Here is a 12,470-nt window from a genome sequence, read left to right on the forward strand (position 1 = left end):
CATCAAGAAAGATATTCTGGGGGCACCTGGGCGGCTCAGTCGGTTAAACGGCCGACTTGGGCTCAGTTCATGATCTCACAGTTGGTGAGTTCAAGCCCCACGTCGGGCTTTGTGCTGACAGCTCAGAGCCTGGAGCCTGCTTCGGATTCTGTGTCTCCTCTCTCTGCTCCTCCCCAGCTCGCATTCTGTGTGTGTATCTCTCTCTCTCTCTCTCTCAAAAACAAATAAACATTAAAATTTTTGAAAAATTTAAAAAAAAGATATTCTGTTTCTGCATGTTATGTTGTACATGTCACCACGAGGTTGAATATCCCTTCAAGACTTCATCTGGCCTTTAGAAAACCAGAGGTAGACGACAGCTATAAAGATTGTAGGCATCGTAAAGAAACTGAAAATCCTTTCTTTGTTCACACGGGAGCACACTTGGGCACAAGTGTGACCAAGAAAGGGTGGTCCAGATGCAGAAAGTTAAGGACTAGAGGAAAACCAGAAGTAGAAACCAATAAAGGGTCAAGATCTGAGAAAGTAAGGTGAAAACCTGAGCAGGATTCTATAATGAGACATCAAGGGTTCTGGAAGCTGGTAAGGGTTCTGGGAGCTGAAGGTTCTGGGAGCTGAAGAGCCACAACCAGAAGTAACTACGATAGACAAGCAAGGCCTGGCATCCAGAAAATCGTAAAGACCAGGAAGTCACCAGAAGCATGTCAAGGTCGGGAATCCAGGAAGTCAAGAGAGCTCTGTTGAGAGAGACGGTAGTTAAGGGCCTTGGTTAAGAGTCAGATAGAGCCTATCCTTATCTATATACTACATGATGATGCTGGGCAAGCTACTTATCCCTCTGAGCTCAGTTTTCTCATCTGAAAGCCAGGAATTCCAACAGTAGCCTGTGTCCCCAGAGGGTGTGAGAATAAAATGGGCTTGTGCCTATAGTGTGCTCAGCCAAGTATCTGGCACCTAGAAACCACTGAAGACGTGGGTTCTAGGGGGTGAAGCAATAACAAGACATGAGAAGAATTGCCATCTGATTCCTTTTTATGCTTTATGATAGAATGGGGACTCCGACCAAAGCCTGATGGATCCTGAACCTGAAAGAACGAACAGGAACGTAATTGCCCTCGGTTGAACGAGGGCCTTGTAGCTCCAGGGAAATCCTGACACCTGCCGGAAGCTGGGTGTGAGAAGAACGAGTCAGTGTTCACAGCAGACTGTCTGGAAGACAAGAATGCAGCTCATTCCTACAGCTAAATGGTCTCCATTTTACATTGACTCAAGCCCAGACGGCCAGCAATCCAAATGAAGTGCCTTATGTCCTCAAATTTTTTCTGAACTGCGCTCTGAAATCATCGTGCCCTTGGCTCACTTAAAGGGATGCTTAACAGCAGCCCTCTGAAGCTAGCTGTTGAAAATACGATGCTGTAGGGGCACCCGGGTGGCTCAGTTGAGCATCCAACTTCGGCTGGGGTCGTGACTCATGGTTCATGAGTTCGAGCCCTGCATGGATCCTCTCCCTCTCTCTCTGCCTTCTCTGGATCTAGACCAGGGGCCCGAAACCTACAGCCCATGGGCAGATCCAGCCTACTGCCTGTTTATTGTTCCAACAAACACACTGATCCATTTGACGATTTCCTATGGCTGCTTTTGTGACACAACAGCAGAACTGATAGTTGAGACAGAAACAGTGTGGCCAGAAGGGCCAAAAGTCTGTACTATCTGGCCCTTTACAGAAGTCGTTTGTCACCCCTTGCTCCAGACGTACTTCCTTCCAACCTTGTTCTCTTGATTTTTACCCCGTTGTGTGTTTCCTAAGCCACGTCAAATCCATTTTGGAAGAAAGCAAGGTTATAAACACTCTGACATTAAAGAGAGGCCATCCTATTCATTGTAGTTCTCAACGCACACGCGCACACACAAGACCGCAGGAAATTGAAACAACCCCTCCCTGGTGTTTGCATGGATATTCTACCCTAATGCAGGCCGTTACAGTCAGAACAAAAGGAATTATCACATTTCCCCATCGTAGATTTCAGTCCTGGGTCTTAAGGATTCCTCTCTCTTAGACCTCACTAAAGTTGTCCTTCTTCTTAAGAGCTTTACTAAGTTCCTCCAAATAATCAGTTTTCAGCAGGTCCCACTGGAAGGTAAGAGAAGAAATGCCAGGCAAAGAGAAGGATGGCGTGCCACGGAAGCTTAGGGCTAGGAGAGCTGGAGTGTTCCTTCCCACTCAGCGCCAGGCTCAACATGGAAATTGGATCACGATGATGACAATTATGAAAAGTAAAAACCTTAATTTTTTTCATAATTAAACCCACATGCACATGATAATTGCTGCTATGAGTTTAATGCCCAGGCTTGTTTCTCTTCCAAAAAAAAAAAAAAAAGTGAAAAATCAGTCAGGCTAGAACTTAGTAATGCTCTTGAATCTCACTTAATGAGGAGCAAAACATCTGATTTTCAAGGTATTTGAGGTCCAGTTCCCTCTAGCTGAAAGTGGTTTTATTTTTCTCTGTCTCCACGCAGGGTTTTTCTGGGGAGTCTTTCATCAAAAGCAACCAATGCAAGGGTGTGTGTTTATTTTGTACAAGATTTACATGTTTTCCAAAATCAAGTTTCAATTAACAAAGCATTGTATGGACTTATCTAGCAAAATCCTGAAAAATGCAAGTTGGCCATTAAAGCGTAAACCAGCATATTACTGAAATTGCACAATGATCTTCTTATTCTTAGTCTCAATGCAAAAGACGGCACTTAGGAAGAAAATTTATGGGTCGGGGTAAAATCAACACCAGGCCCTTTGAGAAATTTACTGACATTTACTGAGAAAGTAACTTTGGGGACTTTTCTGCAGGGAAAACTGTTCAAGCCTTAAGCAACTGCAATTATACTTTTAATCTTACAGAAAATACCCTCCTTTATAATTTTCTTTAAGTCCCGTGTGCCTCGTCTTTCAAAAGGGACTCCCCTCACCCCCGCCATTCACCTAGAAAGGACATCAGTGCTTTACATTTTCTAGTGAAATCCTAAGAAAAACTACGGAAGTTATCTGTGTTGTGAAAGGAAAGCACACGCACGTCAAACGTCAAATCGTATATCGACAGCATCGGAAAGATATACTGCTTCATTTGGTTTCTTCAGAACGTTCTTGACCATTTTTCCACCCACACAGGGAAACCAGGAGGAATGCAGGAATCAAAGAGCTGCATTCCCCGGTTGCCACAAAATACTCACACTTGGCAATTGGCAAAGAGTTGGGTCATCACTTTTAAATGATTACCAAGCAGCGAGGCGCTGAGGCCAAGCGCGAAGAAGTCTCCGTGGTCCCTTCTAGCGCTCCGTCCTCCGTGTCAACAACAGACCATGTCCTGTGCTGTTTCCAAGTCTCCGTGTCTCGAGGGGAGGCATTCATTACTCAGCAGCACCCGTTTTGACATCATAAGTAAGACAAGAGCCGGCTGTTCCAGAAGGACTTTGACGTCCCTTTCAATGGCTTCTGCATCTAGTCCAATCGCACGGGTGTGGAAGTGTATTTATTGCAACCACAAGGATGTGCAAATTTATTTATACTATAAACGGTGCTTTCTGCAAGTCCTAGCTGTCAACAACTTATTTTCCCGGAGTGCTTTAGGAGCCAAGAATGTTTTGTTTCTTAAGCCTGGTACCTGGAGAGCTAAAATAACAATCTTGTTAATGAGAAGACAATGGCACTAACTGCTGTTTTGCAGCGTTTCCACCGGCCATACCTTTTAATTGCGGAGTGCTGGCAACTTAACAGACTCTAATGAGTACATTGTTCCTTTTTTTTTTTTTTTTTTTTGCACACAGCCCCCTTCGGCTGTTGCAAACGGGAGTTTGTTTTGGGTACAGAGCAGAGAAGACTCTTATTCAAAGCTGACGGGCCGGGGCGTTTTGGAGTGAGGGGTTTATTTTGACTGCTGAGGTGGGTCTTGATAGTTTGCATTCAGATGCAAGAGGAAAAAGAGATAAAGTGGATTAGCCTCAATCATCTGGGAGATGACATTTCTCGCCGTGTTTGAAGTATTTTATGAATTAGAGAATGGGACTGATTTTGAAGCCTAAATTAATTTAATCTGTTTGCTTTTGTTTGATGCGGCAGCTGCAGCGACACACCCTAGTTCTTTGAAAATCTTCAGCTTCAAGGGTCTGGGCTTAGAAGAGCGAGGGCTGCGGGGGTGCCCCCTTGTTCCCTGGGTGGGGAAAGGAGTCAGTTTTCAATTTCCCCTGCTGGACGGCTGGCATTCTCCGATGGGGTTTTGTCTCTGACTTCAAGCTACAAGCTCTCCCATATGCCCATCGTGCTTTTTGTTTGTTGGTTTGTTTTTAATGTTTTATCTACTTTGGGGAGAGTGCAAGTGGGGGAGGGGCCGAGAGAGGGGGACCGAGGGATCCCAAGCAGGCCCCATACCGGCAGCAGCGAGCGGGTTGTGGGGCTCGAACTCACAAACTGCCAGATCATGACCTGATGCGAAGCCAGAGCTCAAACGCGGGAACCACCCAGGCGCCTCTGTCTTGCTTTATATTAAAGGAGAAGTTGCCTGGCGAAGCCAAGGTGAGGGAAAGAAAGGAAATTGTTATCCCAACCCTATTCCCTCCCAGCACATTTTCATTAGGGAAAAAAATCTTCAGGGTAAAGATGAAAGAGGCAGAAAGGTCCCTTTGGTCATGGCCCATTACCAGTGACTGACACGTACTTTGCCACAAATTCAGCACTTCCCACAGCGTCTCCATTTGTGTTTAGAATCTGGATTTCTCTGGTGCTGTAGATGGGCCGGTACATTCCAGAGCTCAGTAACAGCCGTGCATATATATCCCGTAAACCTCGTTAACTCCGCCTGGGGAGATAGGGGCTGTGCACTCCCCATCAGGAATGAGAGAACGCATCTTTACGACAACACCGTCTGAATGTCTACAGGGCAATTTTTTCCAAAACTCTCAGTTCCCAGAGAGGAGAGTAGGTTAACTTGGTTCATTTTCAGTATCAATCGACTACCGGATCAGGTTGGCTTTTTACCAACTGATCCACTGATGAGCATTTGATTATTTCAAAGGGAAGAGAGAGAAAAGTGAAATATGCCCCTATCATGCTATCGTGGTGCTTTATTCAGGGTATCAGACAACGGAATTCACCCCCGCCCCCCTCCTCGGTGACCAATCTGGAAGGAAAATAGGCTGGGTGACTTTAGCAAACCAAGTACGTACTTGGCAATAATCAAGAAGAGGCAAGAAGCATCCAGGACTGTCACATCACACCGGGCAGTTTCTGGTGGCAGACCATTCTTAAATTTTTTTTTTTTAATGTTTATTTATTTTTGAGACAGAGAGAGACACAGCATGAATGGGGGAGGGGCAGAGAGAGGGAAACACAGAATCGGAAACAGGCTCCAGGCTCTGAGCCATCAGGCCAGAGCCCCATGCGGGGCTCGAACTCACGGACCGCGAGATCGTGACCTGGCTGAAGTCGGATGCTTAACCGACTGCGCCACCCAGGCGCCCCTTGTGGCAGACCATTCTTATAGGTCCACGTGGCATTTATGGATTCCCTGCTATGAGGACCTTCGAGGTGGTAAGGTAGAAAAAAAAAAAAAAAAGAAAACCTGATGAATTTTCTGGTGAATAACTGACGTATCGGGGCATTTGCCTGGTAATGCAAGTCGATCTGGACTCATGTCCCAACATCGGCCACTTGAGGTGATCACAGGTATGAGTGCCCAGTTCCCTCTTTCCCACCAGCAATAGCTGTTACACAGTGGCAACTCTGTCCCTTCCAACTGGGCCCGGAGTAAAACCGGGGCTTTAAGTGAGGTTACAGATGGGGCCTTCTCTCTATATATATATATATTTTTTTAATTATTTATTTTGAGAGAGTGTGTGCGAAAGAGACAGAGTAGGAGAGGGGCAGAAAGAGAGAGAATCCCAAGCGGGCCCTGCACTGCCCATGACGGGGTTTGAACCCACGAACCTAGAGATCATGAGTCGGTTGCTTAACCGACTGAGCCACCCAGGCACCAGAGCTTTCTCTTCGGACCGATTCAGCTCTTCCTCAAAAGCAGCGCTGGACGTGAATAACAAACACTCCGTTAGCAGCCTCCCTCTTAAAATGTTCTCTCTGCCTGGTGAAACATTGTTTAATGTTTTTTTTTTTTAATTACTGTTTACATCTTTGCAAAGAAATGATTGTTTTCTAAAATTGATGCCAATGTGTCGCGTTTATTTTTTCAAGCCCGTCCGTTCCAAGATACAGCGTACATTTCATTCTCTGTGGAGACCAAATGGCCCAGAACGTGGAGTCAAAAATGCGCAGGTGAACTTTTCTCCATTAGACGGCTGGTGCCAACAGATCCATTGACGCAAACACCGCCAGAGATCAGGTTCTCAATGGTGAAGGGTAGCACAACACGTCGCCCCAAAATATGACCATGGGAGCTCAGGACCTGCCTCCCCCTAATATGCCAGTTTGGTACACGATTATTCTGCGCCGTGAAACACTTGAAAAACAACAAATACAGTAAAGGCGTTCTCCGGACTCCCCTTATCCTCCTAGAGACAGACCCTCCAAAAGGAACTCAGTGGTCGTAAATGTCCTGCTGGGCAGTTGCATCAACCAGGGAAAGCTGACCTTTATCACAGGAGAAGAGACGAGACATGGACACTTTGTCACAATCTACCATAGAGGAGTGAGAGCCCCCCTCTTCTCCGCATTTTTGGTCACCCATAATCAACGCCAAGTCCACAAGGAGATGATAGTCACTAGTAGCCTAACATATCATGCCCTTCATTCACCTCATCACAGGGGCATCTAATCTCACATCATCACCAGGGGGGTACAGCATCAAAAACATTTTGAGAGAGAGACCACAGTCATGGAACTTTTATTACAGTGTATTGCTAATGACTGTTTTATTTTATTATTTGTTTGTCCTTCATTTTATTTATTTATTTTAAGTAGTCTCGGCACCCAATGAGGGGCCCCAACTCACGACCCTGAGATCAAGGGTTGCAACAATTTCATTATTTGTTATTGTTGTTAATCTCTTGCTGTGTCTAAATTAAATGTATCATAGGTATGTGTGGAAAGGAAAAAACACAGTATACAGAGGGTTCGGTACTGTTAAAAAATTTCACCTGAGTAAACGTGAAGATCGAATTGGCTTTATTAAGTGACTCATGAATCTGGCAGCACCCCATCCAGCAAACTCCATGAACTTGGACTTGTACAAAACAGAAGATTTCTCTAGGAAGGAGGGTGGGACAGGAAGTTATTAGCAAAGGAAAAAAAGAAAAAGGAAAAAAAAAAAGATTGTTTCTGGCCAGGTTACCTTCCCTTAAGGGTAGGGAGGGGCAGGCATGGGGAGGGCCCATGTGATAGATTATGCCATTGGTGTTGACCAGAAAATTCCAGGTTGATTGGCTTAAAATCCCATTCCAGGAAAGGTTTACACTGCAATTAAGCATTGGCTTGCTGTTTCTGAGGGCAAGTAACTCCACCTCGGGCCTGTGGTTTTCTTCTTACCAGTGCTATCTGGCAGTCTGGAAACATAGCCCCTGTGGATATGGGGGGATTACCATACCTCCCATCTACTCTATGGGCCCATTCATCTTTCCTGAAAATCATTACTCTCCCCTAAGAGACCTACATCTCCCCTTCGCTTTTGCTATTAAGATGGCATTTAAGCCTGAATTCTAACCCACCTCAGGTAGTTACCCATCTTTCCCTGTGTACCACCCCCAATACATGAGATGTACATGTTAATAAACCCATTTGTTTTTTCTTGTTAATCTTCTCTTATTACAGAGATCTCAGCCAAGAACTCAAAGGATAGAGGGAAAATCATTTTTCCTTCCCTACAATGGGCAGTTTTCGAATTCCCTATTTCCAGGATCAGATATTTCTATGCAATCAGGGGGAAAGAGTAAAAACACGATGGCAGAAAGAAGGAAAGACAACCTGGTACACCCAGGACACCAAGATGCTAACAATAACCAGGACCTGGCATGATAATTAAAAATAGGATTCAGGGGCGCCTGGGTGGCTCAGTCGGTTGAGCGTCCGACTTCAGCTCAGGTCACGATCTCGCGGTCCGTGGGTTCGAGCCCCGTGTCGGGCTCTGGGCTGATGGCTCAGAACCTGGACCCTGTTTCCGATTCTGTGTCTCCCTCTCTCTCTGCCCCTCCCCCATTCATGCTCTGTCTCTCTCTGTCCCAAAAATAAATAAAGGTTAAAAAAAAATTTTTTTTTTTAAATAGGATTCAGATCTTACCATCTGCAACAACATGGGCAGAACTGGTATTATGCTAAGTGAAATAAGTCAGTTAGAGAAAGACAGATATCATATGTTTTCACTCATATGTGGAAGTTGAGAAACTTAACCAAAGACCATGGGGAAAGAAAAGGGAAAAGGGAAGGAAAAAAAAAAGTTACAGAGAGGGAGGTAGACCATAAGAGACTCTTAAATACAGAGAACAAACTGAAGGCTTAAGAGGGTAGGGAAATGGGTGACGGACATTGAGGAGGGCACTTGTTGGGATGAGCACTGGGTGTTATATGTAAGTGATGAATCATGGGAATCTACTCCTGAAGCCAAGACTACACTGTATAGACTGTATGTTAGCTACCTTGACAATAAATTATAGCTATATATATATTTAAAAAAAATAAGATTCAGTAGGCAGAGAGGGAAAGATTAGGACCTGATGTCCCTGGGTGGGGAAAAACACCTATTCTGGAACAATGCTGGGAATGTCTGACCAGAGTAAACCCCCTCAGGCATAAGGTTCCTCTTGAGAAGGTAACATGACTCCCCCTTAGGTTCCCTTCCAGAATTTGACAAAAGACCTAACTACAAATAAATAGTAGACCATAAAATATATGACCCACTAGGAATGATATGCCCATAGACCACCCCTCAGACAATGGGATGGGGCCAATCAGGAACGGACAACCCAGCACCTAGAGTCATCCAGCCAAATAAGGGTAGGACCTGAGACGGAACAAGAGGGAAGGAAAGGCGTGGCGGGGGGGGGGGGGGGGACCAAAACCTTATAAAACAGGGACCCTTGCCTACCTGTAGGCACGGGCACTCACTTTTATAAAGAGAGCTTGCCTGCCGTTCTTTCTTTCTGATCTGATACTCTAGTAATCTTTTGCCTGCTGCTCATTTTAGGCCCACCTCTTCACTCTTCGAAGCACCGCGACAACGAACCCCGGGCATGGAGGTAAAGAATCCTGCCACACTGGTACAGGGGGTGCTCCTGTCCCCGCTGCCCTCCGTCTCCCCCTCCACCTCTTCCACGGGACTGTGGAAGCAGGTTTTCACTTCACACGACAGCTGCGGAAAGTCACCAGACAGGGCGAATGTCCTCCGCAGGCTCAACCCTCACGTGAGGCCCAGCCAGGCGGCCTCACACAATGCCACCTGCGGGCCATCGCCTTCTCACAGCACCACAGATTTCAGGTGCAGCTCCAGTGCGGTCAAAAGCGATCTGTTTTAAAAAGAGAGATCCTGGGGCGCCTGGGTGGCTCAGTGGGTTATGCATCTGACTCTTAATTTCAGCTCAGGTCATGATCTCATGGTTTTGTGGGTTCAAGTCCCATGTCAGGCTCTGCACACTGACCGTGTGGAGCCTGCTTGGGATTCTATCTCTCTTCACTCTCTGTCCCTCCCTGCTCACATTCCCTCTCTCTAAGTAAATAAATACTCTTTTTTAATTTTTTTTTTAATTTTTTGAGAGAGAGCAGGGAAGAAGCAGGGAGAGAGGGAGACACAGAACCCGAAGCAGGCTCCAGGCTCCGAGCTGTCAGCACAGCGCCCGACGCGGGGCTCGATCCCCCGAACCGTGAGACTGTGACCTGAGCCGAAGTCAGCCGCTTAACTGACTGAGCCACCCAGCTGCCTCGTAAATAAATAAACTTTTAAAAAATTAATACATGAGGGAGAGGGGAAAGCGGGCGATGGGCATGGAGGAGGGCACCTGTCGGGATGGGCACTGGGTGTTGTATGGAAACCAATTTGACGATAAATTATATTTAATATATTAAAAAAATTAATTAATCTAAAAAGATAAATAAAAAGTCAACACAAATAGAAGAGAGATCCCTACAGCCCGCAGGTCTGTTTGCCAAGCTTTCAGGGCCGGAGCCGTTTTCTCCATGAGGGCGAGGGCAGGGGAGTCTTGCCTCACTTCCTGGCAGAAGGGCACAGGGTGAAATGGCTCTGTACTGGCTAAGCCATCACTTGACTGCCCCAGAACTATTCACTGGGTTTCCACAGAGGAGATTCCGGACATGAACAGCTCCGCCCTATCTGTAAAGTGTTTTGGATTCCAGTTGGGAAAGCTCTTCGAGCCACATGGACTTGGAAACCGTCAGGGCCCCTGACTTTTCGCCCAGGCACCTTGAGCCTAGAAAAGCTTGAAGACAATTATAAATCTCCTTCAGCCCGCGGCCTCCCTGTGCCACGACAGAACAATCCCAAATCTGCAAGAGAAGGCCCTTGAGGGGTTAATGATCTTCCCCCTGCAACAGGGAAAGCTCCCAGGGGAGCCCAGCAAGAATTCCAGGCTATTCTCCAGCTCTGGCTCCCGATTTTCATTTAAATCACACAGGCTCTCTAAACCTCTGTGTCCTCTTTGGTCACACAGGAACCATGATTCCTTCATGACGTTAATTGTGAAGGCACAGTTGTCAATGCTGTGCTGTTATTGCTACACCCGCCAACCCGCACCACGTCCTTCACGCTGGGGATGCATTTCCGAGGGCGCGTCTTCTTGCCTTTTTGGTAAGAAAATTATTTGCAAGCAACTAGAGGACGGCCTCAGCCAAGATAAAATGAGAAACAATTCTTCTGGAAGACGTATGCGGCCGGCACTGGATTTTTCGAGGAAGGAAAACGCTCCTAATTAAGGCTTATCGGAGACTGTAGGTGTTGTCAAAATCCACTTTCTGTTCTCTTTGTGTGTTTGTGTGATAAGTTATCAAGTCATCTACCTTTTTGAACACCCCTTCTGGGTAAAATGCCATACTAAATGTTGAGGGGGACAGAGACAAAGGTTAGGGAAAAAAGACCCTCATGCAATTACTTTATGAACCCGCTGTCGACATAATTTAGTCCAGGTACTAGCCTCGGTCGAGATGGCTGGAGAATGATCTAGTAGCTGTATACCCCGTGGGATGACGGAGGAGTGCATGCTCTCTAGAAAGAAGGGAAACCGCTGGTGGGTTCACCAGCCCCCCCCCCCCAACGGATAACATCACCGTCATCCTTCATAACAACCACACCAGAAGTTCAACGAGACGAGCACAGGAACAAGAAGTTATTTTTTAAATGGATAAAATGGCGACACTCGAATCTACACGGGATTTAACGAAACCAGCCCAACCAACCACTCATACTGAGGGGTCCTCCGTAAGGAACGGCATTCCACTCAGTCTGGTTCTAGAGACCCGGTACATCTGAACGGATGGACAGGTGGAAGGACCGGAGATGCCCTCCTTCTGCCCCCACAGCAATCCCAACGTGCTGCCGTGCTCTGCAGGGTTTTTCCTCTTCCAGGCCCCCCGCTTCGGGACACAGCTGTCCCCACCAGGCACTAACCGTGCCATAGATTCCATATCTTTTCCTTGTCTAGCTCTCCCGCCAAACGGTAAAGAACAGCAGACGAGTCTGCCCTGCTCACCATTTACTGGGCACCTACTCTGTGTCCAGCAGAGCCAGAAACGTGAGTGAAATAAAGTCCCTTTCCCCGGGCAGCTTGCATTCCTGTGCACCCAAACGGGTAAACACACATCAGATGTGAGAGGAGCTAAGAAAAAAGTGGAAAGACAGGAATGGGATCCGGAGGTAGGTGCCGGGAAAGGCCTTGCCTTCCCAGGAGGAAATCTGGGAGGCGTGGTCCCAGAGGCAGGAGCCCCCCTGATCTGTTTGAGGAGCAGCCCTGGGTGGGGGTGAAGTGCGAGGAGAAGGGCTGTGAGAAAGATTCAGATCATTTTGCTAAGCAAAATGAGACGTTAGACAGTTTTGAACCGAGAGTGTTTAGTATCAGGGTTAAGGACATCAGTGAGGACATTGGACACGCCACCCCAAAATATGCCGCTTTGGCATAAGAATGCTTTTGAGCGGAAGACATTTGAGTCCCTGAAATCCTTTATCAGCCTAAAAGCACCAAAATAACTCAATTGTCTTAAGTCCCTCCCCAGAGAGCAACTCTAATCTCTTCTAGGAGAGAGAAGTACCACACCCAAGCAGACAGTACTACAAAACTATCTCCCAACTGTTTTACTAAGGTCCCATTTATCTTTCAAAATCATTTGTTCTCCCAGAGGTGTCCATTGGCCCCTCCCCCTCCCCTATCATGAAGGTACATAACCCCCCAAATCTAACCACTTCCTTGAGTCGCATTTCTTTGCGAATGCCCATGCCTAAGTAGGTAATTACATCTTTTATTCTCTTGCTGATCTG

Source organism: Lynx canadensis, chromosome B4 (assembly GCF_007474595.2).
Source record: "Lynx canadensis isolate LIC74 chromosome B4, mLynCan4.pri.v2, whole genome shotgun sequence".
Taxonomy (NCBI): Eukaryota; Metazoa; Chordata; class Mammalia; order Carnivora; family Felidae; genus Lynx; species Lynx canadensis.